Consider the following 17783-nt stretch of genomic DNA (forward strand, 5'->3'; position numbering starts at 1 on the left):
TGTTTTTCATTACATAGATGAAAGTCCTGTCTTTTCAAGGGTTCTCAACGTTCAGAATCTTTAGTCCTACCAGCCACTATATCAAAGACACTCAGTTACAACAAAAGGGAAGGAAAAAGCACATTGTTTTCAAGAAGTCTATTTCTATGCTGGCATTTTTACATTTACCATGTATGGTAAAAATTTAGGGACATAAATACTGCAACAATGTTTTATAACAAAGTTACTGCGATGTCTTTAAAACATAGTCAACCAAAGTAATATAAAAATTATTGTTTGAGTGCAACTTTAAAACACAGCTACAATAAACAAAAAAGAATTAAGATGTAGATCAGTGTATCTCATATAGATGGTTTCTGGAATTGAGGGCAATGGTAACAGCTATCATTTAGCTGAGGACTTCCTGTTCTTAGCACTTTATACAATTTTATTCTCTCAACCCTTTTAAGTATTAGTATTATCCCATTTTTACAAATGGGAAAACTAAGGCATAGAATGATTAAGTAGTTTGCCCAGGTACCAACTCCAGTGATTATATGTAAACTTCAGGCCCACATAGTCTTTCTATGTCCCATAAATGATTAGTACATTCCTGGTTAAGATCAATCATTTTAAATATTATCCCCAAATCAGACATGGCAGTACCACAACAGCAACAATTACCCAGGTCCTCCAGTTTTCACTTTGTGTCAATATGTGGTAGTATTCATACATTCATCTGAAAAATACTGATTGACCACTTACTATGTGTCAGATTCTGTTACAGCCTCTAGGGATATGATAGTGAATAAAAGTGACAAAAACTGCTGCCCTCATGGAGCTTACTTTTAATTGAGGGAAATAGACAGTAACTAAAATGAATATATTATTAGGTTATTACATATGAAATGTCCAATTTCATTAAGTACTAAATTTGACAGTTGATATCTCTGATATTTCACTTTGACACTTTTTGTTTTATTTTTATTGTGAAGATACATCCTCAGTCTTTCAAATGCATTGTTTGGATTGTGATTACCTTTCAATTTTTTTAGAGCAATCATTGTAAACCATGGATAAGTGAAAAATTTGTGTTATTTTTCAGTATGAGTTCCCTTGTGGAAACAATGCTGCACAAACAGCTCAAAATATCAATCAAGTGTTTGGGAAGGATGTGGCTAGTGAATGCACAGTACATCAACGGTTTGAGAAGTTCTGTTCTGGTGATTTAATCTTGAAAATGAGCCACATGGGCAACTTGAGATCATGGTAGATAATGATGAGCTGAAAGACGTTTTAGAAGCGAATCCATCTCAACCTATGCATGAATTAGCAGCAGGGTTTGATGTTACTGTTCCAATATTGGACCATTTGAAACAAATCAGCAAAGAAGCTTGATATATGGATTCCGCATGAATTAAACAAGCATCAGAAGAGAAATCGTCTCAAAGCTTGCCTTTCTTTGTTGTCACCACATAAAGGAGAACCATATCTATACCATATTGTTATGTGTGATGAAAAATGTACTCTTTTTGACAATCGCAAGTGTTCAGCACAATGGCTGGATAAAGATGAAGTGCCGAAACACAGTCCAAAACCAAATATTCATCAAAAAAAGCTAATGGTGTCTGTTTGGTGGTCCAGTGCTGGTATTATTCATAATGGCTTCATGAAACATGGTCAATTAATTACAGTGGATGTCTACTGGAACCAGTTGGATGAAATGATGAGGATGCTTGCAATTAAGCAGCCAGGATTGGTCAATAGAGACAGGCCAATCCTCTTGCAAGAGAATGTTCCGCCACATGCCATGGAACAACGGAAGCTGGAGTTAGAAACTCTCGGTCACTCATTGTATTCACCAGACCTTGCACCAATGGACTACCACTTCTTCCAGGCTTTGGACCCCTTCTTGCAAGGAAATATATTCAATTCTCTACAAGCTGTGAAAAATGCATTTTACAATTTCATCACCACTCGCCCTCCAGGCTTCTTTGCTACTGGAATAAACAAGCAACCGTTAAGATGGCAAAACTGTGTGGAGACTTAGGTACATGCTTTGATTAATTGTACTGTTTCTTGTTTGAGATATAGTAAACTACACTTGTTTCAAAATTGGACATTTCATACTTAACAACCTAATACTTTAAGGTAGTAACAAGTGCTATGGAGAAAAGTCAAACAGGGAAGAAAGATAATAGATGTTTAGAAATCAACATAAAATTTTAGATGAGATAGCCAGGGGAGGCCTCACTGAGAATGTGACATAAAAACCTAAAGGGGGGGGAGGGAACCATGGAGATATGAGGTATATTAATATCAAGCAATAAACTTAATCTTCCTGTTAACTCATAAAAACCAACAAAGCATGCTATTTTACCTAGAAAATCAAACTTTTTGAGCTTGGAGAGAGATGAATCATGTACTGATCTTGAGTGTGTGCCAGGCGTCATGCTAGGTCCTGTGAAGGACGCAGAAATAAGCGTCCCTGCCCTCCATAAGCTTGGGTCGTTGGGGAGAAAAGCATGTGAGAGATGGCTATACCATAATAACAGGGGCAATACGTTTTTAAAGAGAGGAAAAACAGCTCTATAGAGGACATGATTATGCAAAGTTGGAAAGGGATTGGGGGTGAGGGAGGCAGATCTTGGAGCTGAGCTTGGCCCACGGGTTGGAAAAACAAATGGAACAGTATATTCAGAGATACAGATGTGGAAATCAGAGGGAGAGTGGTGATGACATTGCAAGCAGATGGGGCAAAGGGAGCTAGATGAGATTTGTGAGGAAGGTAAGTGGAGGTTAACAATTTATACAATTTGGTTATTGCTTGTCATAAAAACAAAGAAATCAAATGATTTGCATTAATTGGCTTATGGGATTAGGCAGCTTAATACAATATAAAATCATTTTTAAATCCATAGAGGAATGATGTGAGCTATAAATAAGTGAATAAGTACATTCTGCATCAGATGATTGAAGAAGACAAGTCTCCTTCTGTGGCCACAAAAACTGCTTCACTGTCTGCACATCTGAGCTGAGTGTATACATCAACTGTGAAATCCAGTCAGGCCTTCGGAGATATGCAATATGGTGTTACGGTCAGATGACCAGAACTGGTGATATGTGGGATGCTTGCCTAGCTGGACAATGTGGTGATCGCTACAATGCCTGCTTTATAGGGCCTTACGTAGCTTCAATGTGGTCTTGGTTGTGGAAAGTACTTTGTAAGGTCTGATGCACTGACTGCTTCACCACCAATACTAACCATTAGCACTCACATGCAACTTTGCCTTTCCTTATCAAATGAAGTGAAAAAGAAAACAGAGAGAATTTGGGATTGGAGAGAATCTTTCTACTTCCTACATTTAGTTATATGGCTTTGGGAAAATTTTAAAACCAATGTTTTCTTATCTAGAAGCTGGATCCTAATAATAAATTGTGATAAGGTTTAAATGAAATAATGCAGCTGCCATACTATGGTACTCAATAAATGAACATTTCTGTTTACTTTTTGAAGACTCCACAGGACCATGTATTTCCCTCAAAAGCAAGGAAATAGGTAATCTATCAGACTGTGTTCTATTCTGGAGCAGCCAGGGAGGAAAGGCCTGGCGTGAAGACACCCTGAAGGTTTCTATCAACCAGCCTAAAGAAATGGACACAGTTCCTCATTCCCCAGCCTGGAGGTCCTCACTCTGAAATGATTCACATCTGTAACCTTTTAGAGCCACTGACCCTTATTCATGTCAGCTTAAGTAACTTTTACTGGGTATTTACTGTTTTAGTCACAATGTAGGTGCCAAGATCTAGACAAAGTTAAAATCCAAAGAAACTCATGAGACAGTTGGGGCTGCACTATGAATCCAGTGCCAGGTCTTGGAGTGCGAATTTGCCAGGTCAAGAAGAGGAGGGTAGAGAATTGCTCAAGCATAAGTATGGAGTGTTAAAAGAGGTGTGTGTGTGTGTGTGTGTGTGTGTGTGTGTGTGTGTGTGTGTGTGTGTGTGTGTGTGTGTGTGTGTGTGTGTAATGAGTATCTTGAGAAGGCAAGGGTAGGGAAATTTGACTTTCAAAAGTTTTTGTGACATTTCCAAGCTCTTTTTTCCTTTTTCCTCCAAAGTTTGTGCAGTTCCCTCTTCTAAAAGCCATTCCTCTTATGTTCTTTTGGGGAAGGCACTAATTTGGTCCTGACCTTGTAAGAGAACAGCTCTCAGTGTAATTGTGATTCACTCCTTCAGGCCCCAGCTGACAACTTGTGATTATGCCAAATCCCAATCAATTCACAATGGGTCAACTAACTCTCACAGGGTCGCCCTGATTCACAGACTAGCAAACTCCTCAAGATCAGGCTTCCAAAGTAGTTTAAAAGTTGCCTTTTCCAGAGGTCTGGATAAAAGATTCAACCCAAACAGCATTTCCTTCTTTTCTTCTTCAATGCTAAGTCTCTAATTATATAGGCAAGTTGTGGATCTCACTGAAAATAAAATAAATTCCCTATAAGGGAGTTTACAGCTTTATTGCAATGGCATTTTAAGTATGCAAATGTCCTGTTTATTCCAAATTGTCTAGGGGTTTATGGGAGTTAGGAATATTTTAGTATCTTGAACACTAGCAATATGCCAGGCATTGAGCTAGTGCCTCTATTTATGCTATCTCTTTTAATTCTCACATCATTCTATGAATTAGAAGTGTTTTTTCCATTTTACAGTGGAGAAAACTGAAGCTCAGAGAGGTTAGATAATTTCTATATTCTCCTGCTAGAAAAGGGAAAGCTGGTAGTTAAACCTAAGTTCATTAGTTCATAGTCTATCCTCCCTCAGAGCCTTATTTCTGCATTATGGATAATTTGCAGACAATTCAGAAATTCCAAAGCTTTCTTATTAATTTTGGATATTTTGAGTGCAATCTTATAAAATCATACCATATCTTATGTTTCTATAAAGGCAAAGTTGAACATAAATTAAGTTTGCTTTAATGCCTTAATTGTGTTTTTTTTTTTTTTTTGCAGGACTATTTGCATCTACTCTGAACACCCTTCAACACCATGCCTTTGCCTTGTTTGGCTAGCTTTTAAATGATTGTTGGCTTTTCCATGCAGTTATATTGTTAGGAGTGTCTGCCTCCTGCAAATCCTCCCAGACCCTTTACATCTATTACTTATAAAATAGTTTTAGGCTACTAAATAAAATATCTCTGCTTATTAGAGTATTATTCAACCAAAGTAAGTAAAGTTGAATAATAGTTGGAGAACCCAGACTATGTGAACAGTGTGGTCATTTTAATGCACATGTCTGTGATGGTACTTATAAAGCAGTTAACATGACATAGGAAATATCATGGTGGTCATGGTTCTGTCTGTTTTTATTCCAGGACCCAAGGAGGAGTTTACTCATCCCATTGAAAGTATCAAAAGCAAACTGTCGTCACATTTCCATATAGCTGTGGTAGAAGGTTAAAGCCATCAGATGTGGTGTGCTCAGTTTAGAGACAGAGAGCTCCTGGTCTCATAAACACAGAGGTAGAAACTATTTCCACTGAACTGATTCCTAAGCAGCAGGCATTTTGCAGAGCACAGTGGAGGAATGCAAACCTCCTCAGGAACACCATTGCTGAAGATGGCCATTAGAATGAATTTGGAGCAAGCATATAAGCAGAGACTAAAACATTTCCTCAAATTGTAACACGACTCCTATTTCTTGGAAGTGATATCTCAGTAACAACTTTCTTGGGACAAAAACAGCACATGAAAGAGAGGGAGATGGCAAGGTATATGCAATGCAGGAAAAAGAGAAATACAGAACATACAGAATATATAACATTCTTTTAGCTACATATAGCCACAAGTTTCTGTCAATTTCTTATTGAGAAGAAATTCAAAGCATATATCAGAATACTACTGAATGTCTTGGAATACACTATATTTATTATTATGTTTCCTATATGGTCATCTGTATATAGTTCTCATTCCCCGTGGTACATTCATTGTCACTAAATCCTCTTGTTTTTCCATAAATCCTGATTTTTGAGACTCTCTCCCAGTATTGTGACAAAGATTTGGACTTGATGAACTCAATCTAACTATTATAGTCAAATTTTTAGTTCCTAGAATGGGCCAAAGGAAGTAAATAGACCCAATTAGAAAGGACCTCCTTAATGAATCTTAATTTTGTTGCAAAATTGTGACACAATCAGCAGGGACGTTGTGATGTCTGTCAAGAGGACTTTAGTTTTCTGGATTCTACACAAGTGAGGCTGCCTGAAAGGCAACCCTGACTATATAAAGTAGATAATAGGTAGGTGGTTAGGAAAAACCATGTTCTCATATGAAGTGAAATGCAATTGAACTATAATTTCTGAGAACTAAAAGAAATTCACTGAACATCAGGACTATTTCTCTAAAATAATCTCGCTAAAATAATCAAAACCCACTTTTAGTTGAGTCAATAGGATCCTGGTGTTCTTGTTAAAGACTTTTGGTGCAGTAGATTCTTGAAGAGACATTTGAGAAACTCTCTAACTCCTTAAAAGAAAAAAGTATTTCCACATCACGTTGATGTAGAAAGATATGCAGGCCCACGAGAGCTTAAGAAAAACATTCATTAAGACAGACTGTCAAAACAGTCAGCACACAACCAAATTTAGGAATTTCATAAACAAGTCATGGGGTGACAGAAGCAAGAATGACAGCTCTGACAGGCTTTTTTTTTCCTTCAGTAAACTGCCTGTGGGTGCCCTGGCCACTGGTTTTGGTGTTGAGGCAACCCCGAGGGAAAGGCACTCAAGAGAGAATAGGAGGTGGCCATAATTGCTGCTTGTCATTAAAATATTTTTACCAAATGGACTAGTCCATATGGCAATTCCTTTCTGTTGTGAGTTATTTATAGCCCTCCCAGTCTTCACCACCAAAGCTAATCTATACCACATCAGTGAAAATATTCCTAGGCCTTTGAGTTTCCTTCATTCATTTCCAGGAGGCAGGGCTGCTAAACAGAACAGAAAGCCAAGTCAGCACAGACATGCTTATGGCTTTGTTGGCTAACATCAAATAGGATCCTTGAATGTTTCTGGACAGGACTGGTTTTTTGATCAGTTTTGTGAGATGCTTTAAAAAAGAACATAGCCTATATCTGACCCCATTGAGCTCAATCATCTTGCGTTTGAACTTACTTCTTAAAATTCTCTTCTCCCATTTATTATTTCATTTGATAACTGTTGATGAGTTTCTCCTTAGTGTCCGGCCCTGTGCTAGGCACTGGGACTAAAAGAATGGGACATAGTTCCTGCTCATGAGGAGCTCTCACAAAACATGTATGTAATTAATAATATGTTTATAAAATGTTCTTTTGTTCATTCTCTCACGTCATAAAAGCCTTGTAAGTTAGGTAGAGGAGGGGCTGTGAACCACTGTTTTTTTTTTTTCAATGAAATAGTATTTTTAAAAAGTACAACAGAAATACATAAGCCATAAAGAGTTTTCTTAAAATATTAATAAAATTAATAATCCATTAGTAAAAGTGATTAAGGAAAGGAAAGAAAATTTAACACAATATACCATATCAGGAATCAACACAAGAGGCATTCTTTACAGAGTCCACAGATGCTAACAAGAACTAAGAGGATTTTGTAAAATATATATAAATAAAAAGTTGACAACAGAGAACCAAATATAGCACATTTTACAAATGCAACTTACCAAAATGGACACAATCGTAACGTAAAATAGAAAATTCACATATCTATTAAATAAGTTGAATCTATTTTTGAAAAATCAAAACAACAAACAAAAACACTCCATAAGCAAAACTCTATGCCATTTAGTCTTTTATCATTAAGTGTGCTATTAACTCTTAGCTTTTTGGTAAATCCCCTTTCTCAGATCATGGAATTTCACTTTTGTTCCTGTTATATGGAGAGCATACAATTTCATTAGATATTGAATTTTATCCTATTCTTTTTTCAAATCTATATTGAGATAGTCACTTTTTAAAATACACTTAGTTTTCAGAGCACTTTTTAGGTCACAGCAAAATTAAGTGAAAGGTAAAGAAACCCTTTTCTTCCATACATGCATAGCCTCCTAGTCCACCCCATTATCATCATCTTCCATCAGAATGGTACCTTTGTTATACCTGGGGATACATCATTAATACATCATTATAATACATCATTATACATATAATACATCATTATAACCCAAAGTCCGTAGTTTACATTAGGGTTTCCTATAGGTGTTGTATATTCTATGGTTTTGGACAAATGTATAATGACATGTACCCACCATTATAGTATCATACTGAGTAGTTTCACTGTCCTAAAAATTCTCTGTGTTCCACCTACTTTGGCAACTACTAATCTTTCACTTGGAATATTATTTAGCATGAAAATGACATAGATATCAAGACAAGAAAAAACATAGAAGTATCTTAAATGAATATTACCAAGTAAAAGAAGCCAATCTCAAAAGGCTACCTATTGTATGATTGTATCTAGGTGATGTTCTAGGAAATGACAAAACCATTGCTTTTTATTAATAGTTGATGTTGTTAAATAGATGAGGAAAGTCGAGCACTAAAGAGATAAAGAGCCTTTGCCCAATATATTAGTGCAGAGTCAAGACTGGAACCCAGGCCATGTGACTAGGTGGAAATATGACCAATAGAGATCTATGATACAGTATCAAATTTTCTGAGATAGTCTATCATTTCTGAACCATGGCTTCTCTTCTTTACCCACATCTCTTTTATTGCACTTATCACATTATAGAATAATGATTTCTCTCCTTGTCCATCTTCCCTCATAAGCCTGGGAACATGTTGAGGACAGGGGTATGTCTGACTTTTGTACCCCCAGTGCTCAACAGAGTCTGGCACACAAGGAAGAGGAAGAGGTCAGGGTTCCTTAGAAAATGTCAGGCTCTGTGCCAGGAACTTTCATATGTCTCAGTGGTTCTCAGCTCAGGCTGTACATTACAATCATCTTGGGAGCTTTAAAAACCATTAAAGCTCTGACCCCAGACTAAACAAATTAAATAAGACTCTGGGGGAAGGGCATGTTTTCAAACCTCTCCAGGTGATTCTAAGGTACAACCAGGGTAAGAACCAGTGTTTTTCATTATCTGATGAAGGTGGGTAACATTATTCCCAATTAAGGGATGACCAAACAGGCTCAGGAGGGTAATGAGACACAGAAACCACGTGATTCAAATGCTGGTCTATATGACTTTCCAAAAAAAAAAAAAAAAAAATGTTCAGTAAATGTCTGTTGAACTGAAATGGATTTCAAACTCTTTGTTATACTGACTATTTCTGCATAATTATCTGTCTTGATATATGCTGTGTCTCCTGGTTCAGTGAAAAGGTCACTATACCTTGGCAGTTATACCATGGACATATATCTAGAAATTCTGGGGATTAAAGATATAAAAGTGTAGCATTTTACAATGTGGGATATCACAGTGGAGATGTTAAGTGGGAAGTTGCATAGAAAAGGCTGGGAACTCCAGAGAAAGCACAAATCTGGGTGTTTTCTGCAGAGAAATGATAATTGAAGCCTTAAGAGGAGATAAGTTCATGCAGGGGGGAGGCTGTGGAGAATGAAAAGAGAAGACAGCCTAGGACAGACGCCCAAAGAATTCTAAGATCTGAACAACAGATAAGAGTTGCTAACAAAGCCAGATGGAAAGGTGTGGCAGAGGAGATAAAAGGGCAGCAAAAGAGACTTTACATCAACAGGAATCTGGTGTCAAATAGATGGCAATTTGTTCAATGACTAGAGCAATAATTTATTCCTGAGTTTCTGGAATGTTTCCAATTTAACATACTCTGGCCTGTTATCTTATTTATGATAGGAAAGTCCTAGAAGTTTCAATGTTTTACAAGTAGTAAGTGAATACATTAAGTCAGTGAGTGTTACAATAAAATACATTGAAGTCAGAAAAGATGAATGCAAGTTGGAGTTACTTGTCCAAATATGGGCATATTATGCATTAGTTCATGGTGTGTACATTAAAAAATATCTAGGCACTACACTAGACTTTCCAAATATTATCTTATTTAATTCTCAAGACAGTCTTCTGAGGTATGTTTTATATAAATATATGCTTTGCAAGCCAAGGGCCTGAGTCTTAGCTAGATTAAGTGACTTTTTTAAGGTCATAAAGACCAAGGTCTGTCTGATTCCAAATCCCATTCATTACTCCACGCTGCATCTTCTATATGAAACAAAGGCATGCAGTGCCTTTCTAGTCTTGAAGCTGACACACTGCACAGACATAGACGATCACGTGATGGTGGCAGCAATTATTTCATTATATACTTTTAAATGACTTTCCTTTTCATAAGGCGAACACTTATTATAAAACATCAGGAAAATGTTATGATTTTTCCTTTTTCCTTTTTCATCTTTGTTTTGTTTCAGTGCCAGGGATCAACAGTGTTCCAAGGGTCATTTTCTCTTACTATCAGCTTTGGAGGATTGTAGAACATTGTTGATGACCACTAAAGCTGTCAGATGTCCCTTAATAATACAAATGAATTACTTAGAGATTTTTCAATAATCCTTTGACAAAAAGGAGGAAATAATATTTATTAAATACTGAGCATTTGGATTTCTTCCAAGCTAAGTGAAACCCTGAAGAGGAGCTATGAACCTCAGTTTCCTTAGGTACCCCTTTTCCTGTGCTCTCCACACTCCATTCTTGGCATCTACTCTAACATTGCTATTGTCTGTTTATTTGCCTGTTTTCTTCACTAGACTTGAAGCTTTCCTGGTCAGGGACTCTTTCATCTTAGTGTTCCTATACCTGAGCACAGGGCTTGGCCACAGCCTCTACTTAATAAATGTGTGTAGAATGAATGAATGTAATCTTATTCTTCTTCCTTAAAGGGAATTTGTTAAATGTATAACTAGTGTTGATATAATTTTAAATCTCTGTGAAACCTTTCATAAATTGCCAGATTAGCAAAAATTCCTCATTAGAACTGTGTCTGGATTTTTGGTTCAGGAAATGTGATAACCAAACCCTGATGTATGCTCTAACCTTTAATAAGCAGCTATCCTAATTAATCATGAGGCTACATTTGTTATGAGCTGTTCTCACAAATTCTGCATTGGTCCTAGTTGGTCCCCTGTCCCATGTACGTTCTGGACCCCTTTCACTTAAGATGGCTTCTTTTGGGGTATGTTAGTTCTGTCTGCCAGCAATATCCATTGTTGCGCATAAGGCTTAGTTGGGAAGAAAGGTAGACTGTCTGAAAGCAAGAGGAAAGCATATATTCTTGGACTGGGCATGGACTAACCTGAGGACATGACCCAATATAGTGAGAATGATGTCCCACAGGTACCTCAAAATCCTCATGTCTTAAATTGGGATCATGAGTTTTTCACAAAATGTTCTCCTCCCAGTGAGTTGTCTCCAGCTCAGAGTAGGGCACCACTATTCTCTCAGTTCCTAAGACCAAAAACCTGGGTGTCATCTAGATTCCTTCAGCTATTCAACCTTCTCATTGACATGCTATCAATTCTAGGTCATTATTAGACCTTAAAATGTCCACTCCCATTCCCATACCTATACCCTAGTTAAAGACACATGATTTCTCATGTTGATGACTGTAATAACTTTCTGCCTGGCTCTGTGCCTCCAGTAGTCTCCACATTGAAGTTAGAGGTATCTTTATAAGATACAAAACTGCAAAACTTACCAGATTATTTCCCTGCCAAAGTTTCTTCAAGGCCTTCTTATTTAGGAGCCGGCTTTTAGTTAGTGTCCCCAGCAGCTTCTGCTCTCATTCTCCCACTGTGCTCCAGCTACCTCGAACTGATTTTACTTTCTCCAGTATGCCTTATACTTCCTTATTTCTGGGATCTGGAACCTGCCTGTAACCTTCTTCCCCAGTTCTTTATATGACTATCTCCTATTTACTGTTAAGTCTTAGCTTAACTGTCATTTTGTCTGGGAAGTCTTTTCCGGCTCCTTCCCAACTAAAATAATTGACTCAACTGTATGCTAGGCTCCAAGAGAGGAGGGCAATGCCTTCCTCAGTGCCTAGCATGGTGCCATATACATGTTGCATTTGCTGAATGAATAAAAAAAAAGGAAGGCAGGAAATCAATACCCATAAGTACTGACCATGTGCCAGGTGCTGTCTAGGCCCTATCTCATTAATGTCTTTTAGTTCTCACAACACTCTGTAAGGCATCACAGTCTCCATTTTACAGATGTACACTTAAAGACATTTAATAATTTGTTTAAGGCCATGTAGATGATAAAGGCAGAACAAAGAGTCAAATTAGTTATGTCTGACTCCCAAATATGTATCTTTATGTATGTTCTATATGCATAACATGGAGCCTGCAGCATATAAGATGATCAAAAAACCTTCATTAAATGAACGAATTAGAGAATATATGTCTAGCTGCAAATTATATAATCCATTTCAACAATGATCTAGGTACACGGTAGAAAAGAAGTAGATATCCCTTATGTCTTCCTTTTCTTTTTTTCCCATAATACTTACCATCTTCCAACATTCTATTTAACTTACTTATATATTATATTGACTGTCTCCAGTAAAATATAAGCTTCACAAGACTATGTACTTGGCTCACTGATGTATTGCAAGTGTTAAGAATAATGCCTGGCACAGAGTAGGTATTAATAAATATTTACTGAATGATTAAATAGCCACATTATTTTCACACTCCTTAAATGATGCCTTGATTTCTAGTGTTTTTGCCTTAGTTTTGCAAATACCCTGGTTTCCTAACTCAAATTCCCTTGGGTTAAAAACTGTTCAAACTGGAAGATAAGTTTTATCAAAATGGGGATTAATGCAAATGGTTTCCAGAAGGAGTCGCTGGTTCCATGGCAATAGCAACACATCTAGCTTCTTAGAATACATATTTGTTGAGTGAATGGATTCAAAGTTTGTTCACTCTGTGGCAATTGATCCTCACAACAACACAGTAATAAATGCCAATCAAGAATTATTTTCCCCTTCTGATACATGAGAAACCTGAGAAAGCAAGTGGTCAAAGTGAGTGGCATCAGGCTCCTCAATAAAGTTAGTGTAACAAGGCAGAAACCCAAAACACAGAAACGACCAAGAAAAGGGACTTTGGATATAGGCAGGACTATAGTCACTCAGAGGAAATGGGATTTGAGGTAGAGAAGTCCAGAAGGTGCATGCTCTACCATAGAGACAAGCAGGACCCAATCATAGGATACTTACAAGGATGGGGACTCCAAGGAATGGGAGAAATGGCAAAGCTAAGCCATGATTCTAAGGACCTTTGCAGTTTTCCTGCAGAGGGTCAAGACTGAGCTCAAATCTTCTGGGCCCCCTAATCGGTTGTGTTTTCTCCATCTCAATGCTTTATCATTTCTGTTTTTTTTTTTTTATCTAGGCAATTGCCTTGACAACATATTTATGCCTAGACAGCCTCCACACTGGTCTCACTCCTCCAATCTTGCCACTAGTAGACCAAACTCCACAATGTAATCAGACTGATTCTTCCACAAGGAAATCTATCATGTTATTTTTCTGTTTACTTCGTTATAATTTCTTCATTATCTGAAGTAAGAAATAGAAACTTTTTAGCATAGCATTCAAAGCCCTTTTACTGACCTCTACAGCTTCAACTCCTTTCACCCTTATATTATCAAAGATAGTATACTGCCCATTCTCCCTAAATCCCAGCCCCTATAAATCTTTTGTTGCACTCTGAACATGCTGTGGCTTTTTGTACCACTACTCCTTGGCATGTGCTCTTGACCTTTTCTGTCCTGGTGAAGTCCTAGTCAGCCTTAAAGGCCAGCTCAAACACCACTCCTTTTGGGAAGTTTTTGCTCTTCCTGATTCCACAGGGAAAGTTAATTACATGATTATTTGTACTTCTGGAACACTCTTCACATTCCTCTGGCATAGCAAAGCATTTTCCTATTTGTGTATCTTCCCTGTCTCCAGGCTGTGCTAACCTTGAGCACAGGGATTGTTTTACACTGTTTTATCACCAATATGTAGCATAATGCTTGGCATTTGTTAATGCTCAACAACAACTAAAGAAAAAGTTTTTCATAGTGTGTTCCCTGGGCCAACAAAATAAACATCCCTGGGAACTTGATAGAAATGCAAATTCTTAGGTCACATCCCAGATTCACTAAATTGGAAATATTGAGAGTGGGGTCCAGCCCTCTAGGTGACTCTGATGCATACTAAAGTTTGAGAATTACTGTATTTATGAATCAAAGGAATCAAAGAGGATTCCTGAGTCTGAAGAATCAGGAAAGGCTTCCCAGGGAAGGAATCATTTGTACTGAACCTGATAGACGTTAGATAATAAATAAAAGTGAAAGGCTTTCCTGGGAGAGGAAAACGTAAGAACAAAGGCAAGGAGATAGAGAAGTAAAGTGCATGGTCAGGCAGCGCTGTTGGGCCCAGTTGCCTGGAGTCTAGAAACAGTGAAGGAAAGTAAAGGGTGATCAGTTTGTTAATTCAAAAGCCTCTCTGTCTCATAAGCTCTTCCATAGCAGGAACTGTATTTGATTCAGCTATGTGTCCTGATATCTGGCCCATGGCAAGGGCTTAGTAAATGTTTGATGAATGATTGAAATGAGGGCAGCTCAACTGAAGAAGGTCAGAGAAGTAGGTTTTCTGTGAGATCAGCCATATCATGTACTTGTTCCTGAAAAGTAAAGTGCACAGAAAATGGTTCCACTGCAGTTAGAGCATAAACTTTCCCATCTGGCTCCATCTAGTGTCCTAATGGGCAGATTTCTGGTCTAGGACATCTCTAGCCACAGAGGAAACATCCTCTATTCACTCCGATTGTTATGCTGCAGGCACAGGGACCAGAGGAAGGCAGGGCAGCAGGGGATGCAGGTCCCATGCATACTCCTGACCATGGCTTCAAATTGAGAACAACTTTAGAGCTGAGTTTTCTTGATATTTTTCATTTGGTTATTTCATTTGAATTTTGTGTAGTCTCTTTTTTAGTGTATGTTCACACACACAGACATCTTTCTTGCATTTGATATTGTCTTGTCCAAAAAAAAAAGAAAAACCAAAGCTGAGGAGGGATGAGAGACAAGACTTGCAGATGCCAAATTCCAAAGGTTGTGCACTCAAAATCTTGAATTCCCGTATCAGGGCATGCGTGACAGGTTTTGGCCATATTCTGTAACCTCCACCAGGGGGTATCCCAGACTCTAACAAAGCATCAAACCTAGGACTTGGGAGGGGGTCATTTTTCTTTAAATGTGATCAATAAATTATTGTCAATGCCTTCGATAAGGATTGAATGAGTACTAGTCCATGGAAATAGTCAGAAATGCAAACATATGTACAAGAGTGTTCCTTAAAGTGTAACAGTAAAAAATTAAAAATTATCTAAATGTTGAATAAGAGGAAATGATTAAATAAAGTATTCCCTTGCATACTATGGAACATTATGCAGTTCTTAAAAACATATTTTTGAAGAGTCTTTAATAACATGAAAATGGTCATGATAAGAGAAAAATACAGTATGATACCCATTTTCTTAAAAATGTATAGAAATACAAAGAAATAAATGTTGATAAGAAATACAGTGTGAGATGTGGTAACTTGTGGAATGAGCAATAATACCTTTATGTATTTTCTAAATGAGTATATTTATATTTAAAATATAATATTTAATTAAGAGTAGCAGAAAAGGAAGGAAAATGTTAGAAGGTAAAAATGGGGATATTAGTTAATTTGGGAACATGTATTCCAAAAGAAAGTATGTAGTTCTAGTAGTTTAGGAAAGCGCATTATACCAATATTACCTGGTACAACCCAGAACCCATTATTATTACTGATCAAAAGGTCTCATGTTCAGTGTTTTACTACTAATAAACTATTTCCTATTTTTAAAGATTTAAATAAAATATATTTGTAATTTGTTAAGCAATTTAGTTTTCAGAAGTAAAATGCCAGCTATGAGATAATAGATACATAGGCTGGTTAAAAAATTTAATGACCTAAGTCCAGGGTAGAAACTCATACATTCTTGATAATGTCCATTTTTAATGAGCCTTCTATGAACACATCATTTACATAGCAGCTATACTCTCCCAGATATTTTCACATACTCTCACAAAAATCCCATGAATAAATCCTGATATACTAATTCTTTGCCTAAAAGAACACTGTGTCTCAGAAATGGCAGGCCAAGCAAGTTTTGCTAATGCCTTTTATGTGCCCAGCACTGAGCTTGATATTGTGCCTGTCATCTCAGATTTTCTCAGTAATCTTCACAATGATTTTATGATATAGGTGCTATTAGTCTTGTTTTGCAAATGAGAAAATTGGGGCTCAGAGAGAGGAAATGACTTCCCCCAAATCATACAGCTAATATACAAGCAGCAAAACTTAGTTCAAATGGAAATTTGTTCACATGCAAACCCAGATACTTTCCACTGCATTTGTCATTTCCATGGGGGTCACCTCCAGGAAACAAATAAAAATATGGAGGAGGAAATGTAGTGACTGAACCTCTCAGAAGGCACTATCATGGCCCGGCTCCTGCTTTGCATTCCAGTGACCTTGAGGTTGAAAGGGAAAACAGAGCAGACTCCCCTGATGCTCTGTGACGAGTCAAAGGGAAAGGCTCTCAGGGAAACAGCTGGCCTTTCTCCAGCAGCCAGGCCTGGGAGATAAACAGATCAATGCGGACACTTGCCTCCACCTAATGAGCTAATGGCACAGTCGGGGCATTGCCTTATTGGATTGCTGGTCATGCTGACAGGGTCTAAAGTTAAGCGGGCCTATTGCAGGGGTGGGGGACTCAGTTCCCCACCTCCTAGTGAGGTCTAGCTCCTTTTTATGAAAGCTAGGAATGACTGTTCCTTTATTTGTTTGTTTATTCCTTTGTGTTTGTTTTTCCTCATTCTCCTGTGACAATGTTGAGATTTGACAAAATGATGTCAGTGACCTTTCTGCTCTATGGACTGAGTGCCACAGATGAAGGACACAACTGTACTCCCAAGAGGCAGCCTGGTGTGTTGTTGCAATGTATTGAATGTTTGTGTTCCCCCAAAATTCATATGTTGAAATACGAACCCCCAATGTGATGATATTAGGAAGTGGAGCTTTGGGGCAATGATTAGGTCATGAGGGTAGAGCCCTCATAAATGGGATTTGTGCCCTTATGAAAGGGACCCAAGAGAGCTAGCTAGCTATGTAAGGACACAATAAGAAGATGGCAGTCTGCAACCTGGAAGAGGGCCCTCACCAGAACTCGACCATACTGGCACTCTGATCTTTGGACTTTCAGCTGCCAGAATTATGAGAAATAGATTTCTGTTGTTTGTAAGTTACTCAGTCTATAGTAATTTTATAGTAGCCTGAACGAAGATGATTGCTGAGAATCCTCACCTGGGCATTAACACAGCTGCATTTTGATTTTATAGCATCTTGCTAGGGACTTGGGGCATGTCTCTGCCTCTCTCTGGTTCTCAATTTTTCATGTGAACCATGCAAACACTGGAGTAAATGAAGTAAAAGGTGTTTCTGTCCCAAGCAGCATGCCATGAGCAGAAGTAGCTCAAGTGACATTGACAATTATATTAAGCTACTCACTTGATGCTGGTTCCTGCCTCTGCAAACCTAGACAACGTGCTAGTAATGATAAAAATGACAATGCTAAAAATAATGTCTGTTTATTAAACATCTACTTATTTTACTAAGAGACAACCACTGTGCAAATAGTCCTCCAATAACCTTACAAGGAAGATCATTATCAACATCATCTTACAGATGCATAAACTGAGATATAGAAAGGATAA

At 37.7% G+C, this 17783-nt stretch overlaps 1 protein-coding gene and 1 long non-coding RNA gene across 6 annotated transcripts in view; one reads left to right on the top strand and one right to left on the bottom strand.

Moving 5' to 3' along the window:
- Positions 1-5068, top strand: part of LOC142864844 (uncharacterized) — a 118237-nt gene extending 113169 nt beyond the window's left edge. Inside the window, exon 3 of the long non-coding RNA XR_012915148.1 lies at positions 4986-5068. This is a non-coding gene — a long non-coding RNA (uncharacterized LOC142864844). The remainder of the gene's footprint in view (positions 1-4985) is intronic.
- Positions 1-17783, bottom strand: part of AGBL4 (AGBL carboxypeptidase 4) — a 1333072-nt gene that overhangs the window by 380322 nt on the left and 934967 nt on the right. The window lies entirely within an intron of this gene.

The sequence above is a fragment of the Microcebus murinus genome, chromosome 2 (assembly GCF_040939455.1).
Source record: "Microcebus murinus isolate Inina chromosome 2, M.murinus_Inina_mat1.0, whole genome shotgun sequence".
Classification (NCBI taxonomy): Eukaryota; Metazoa; Chordata; class Mammalia; order Primates; family Cheirogaleidae; genus Microcebus; species Microcebus murinus.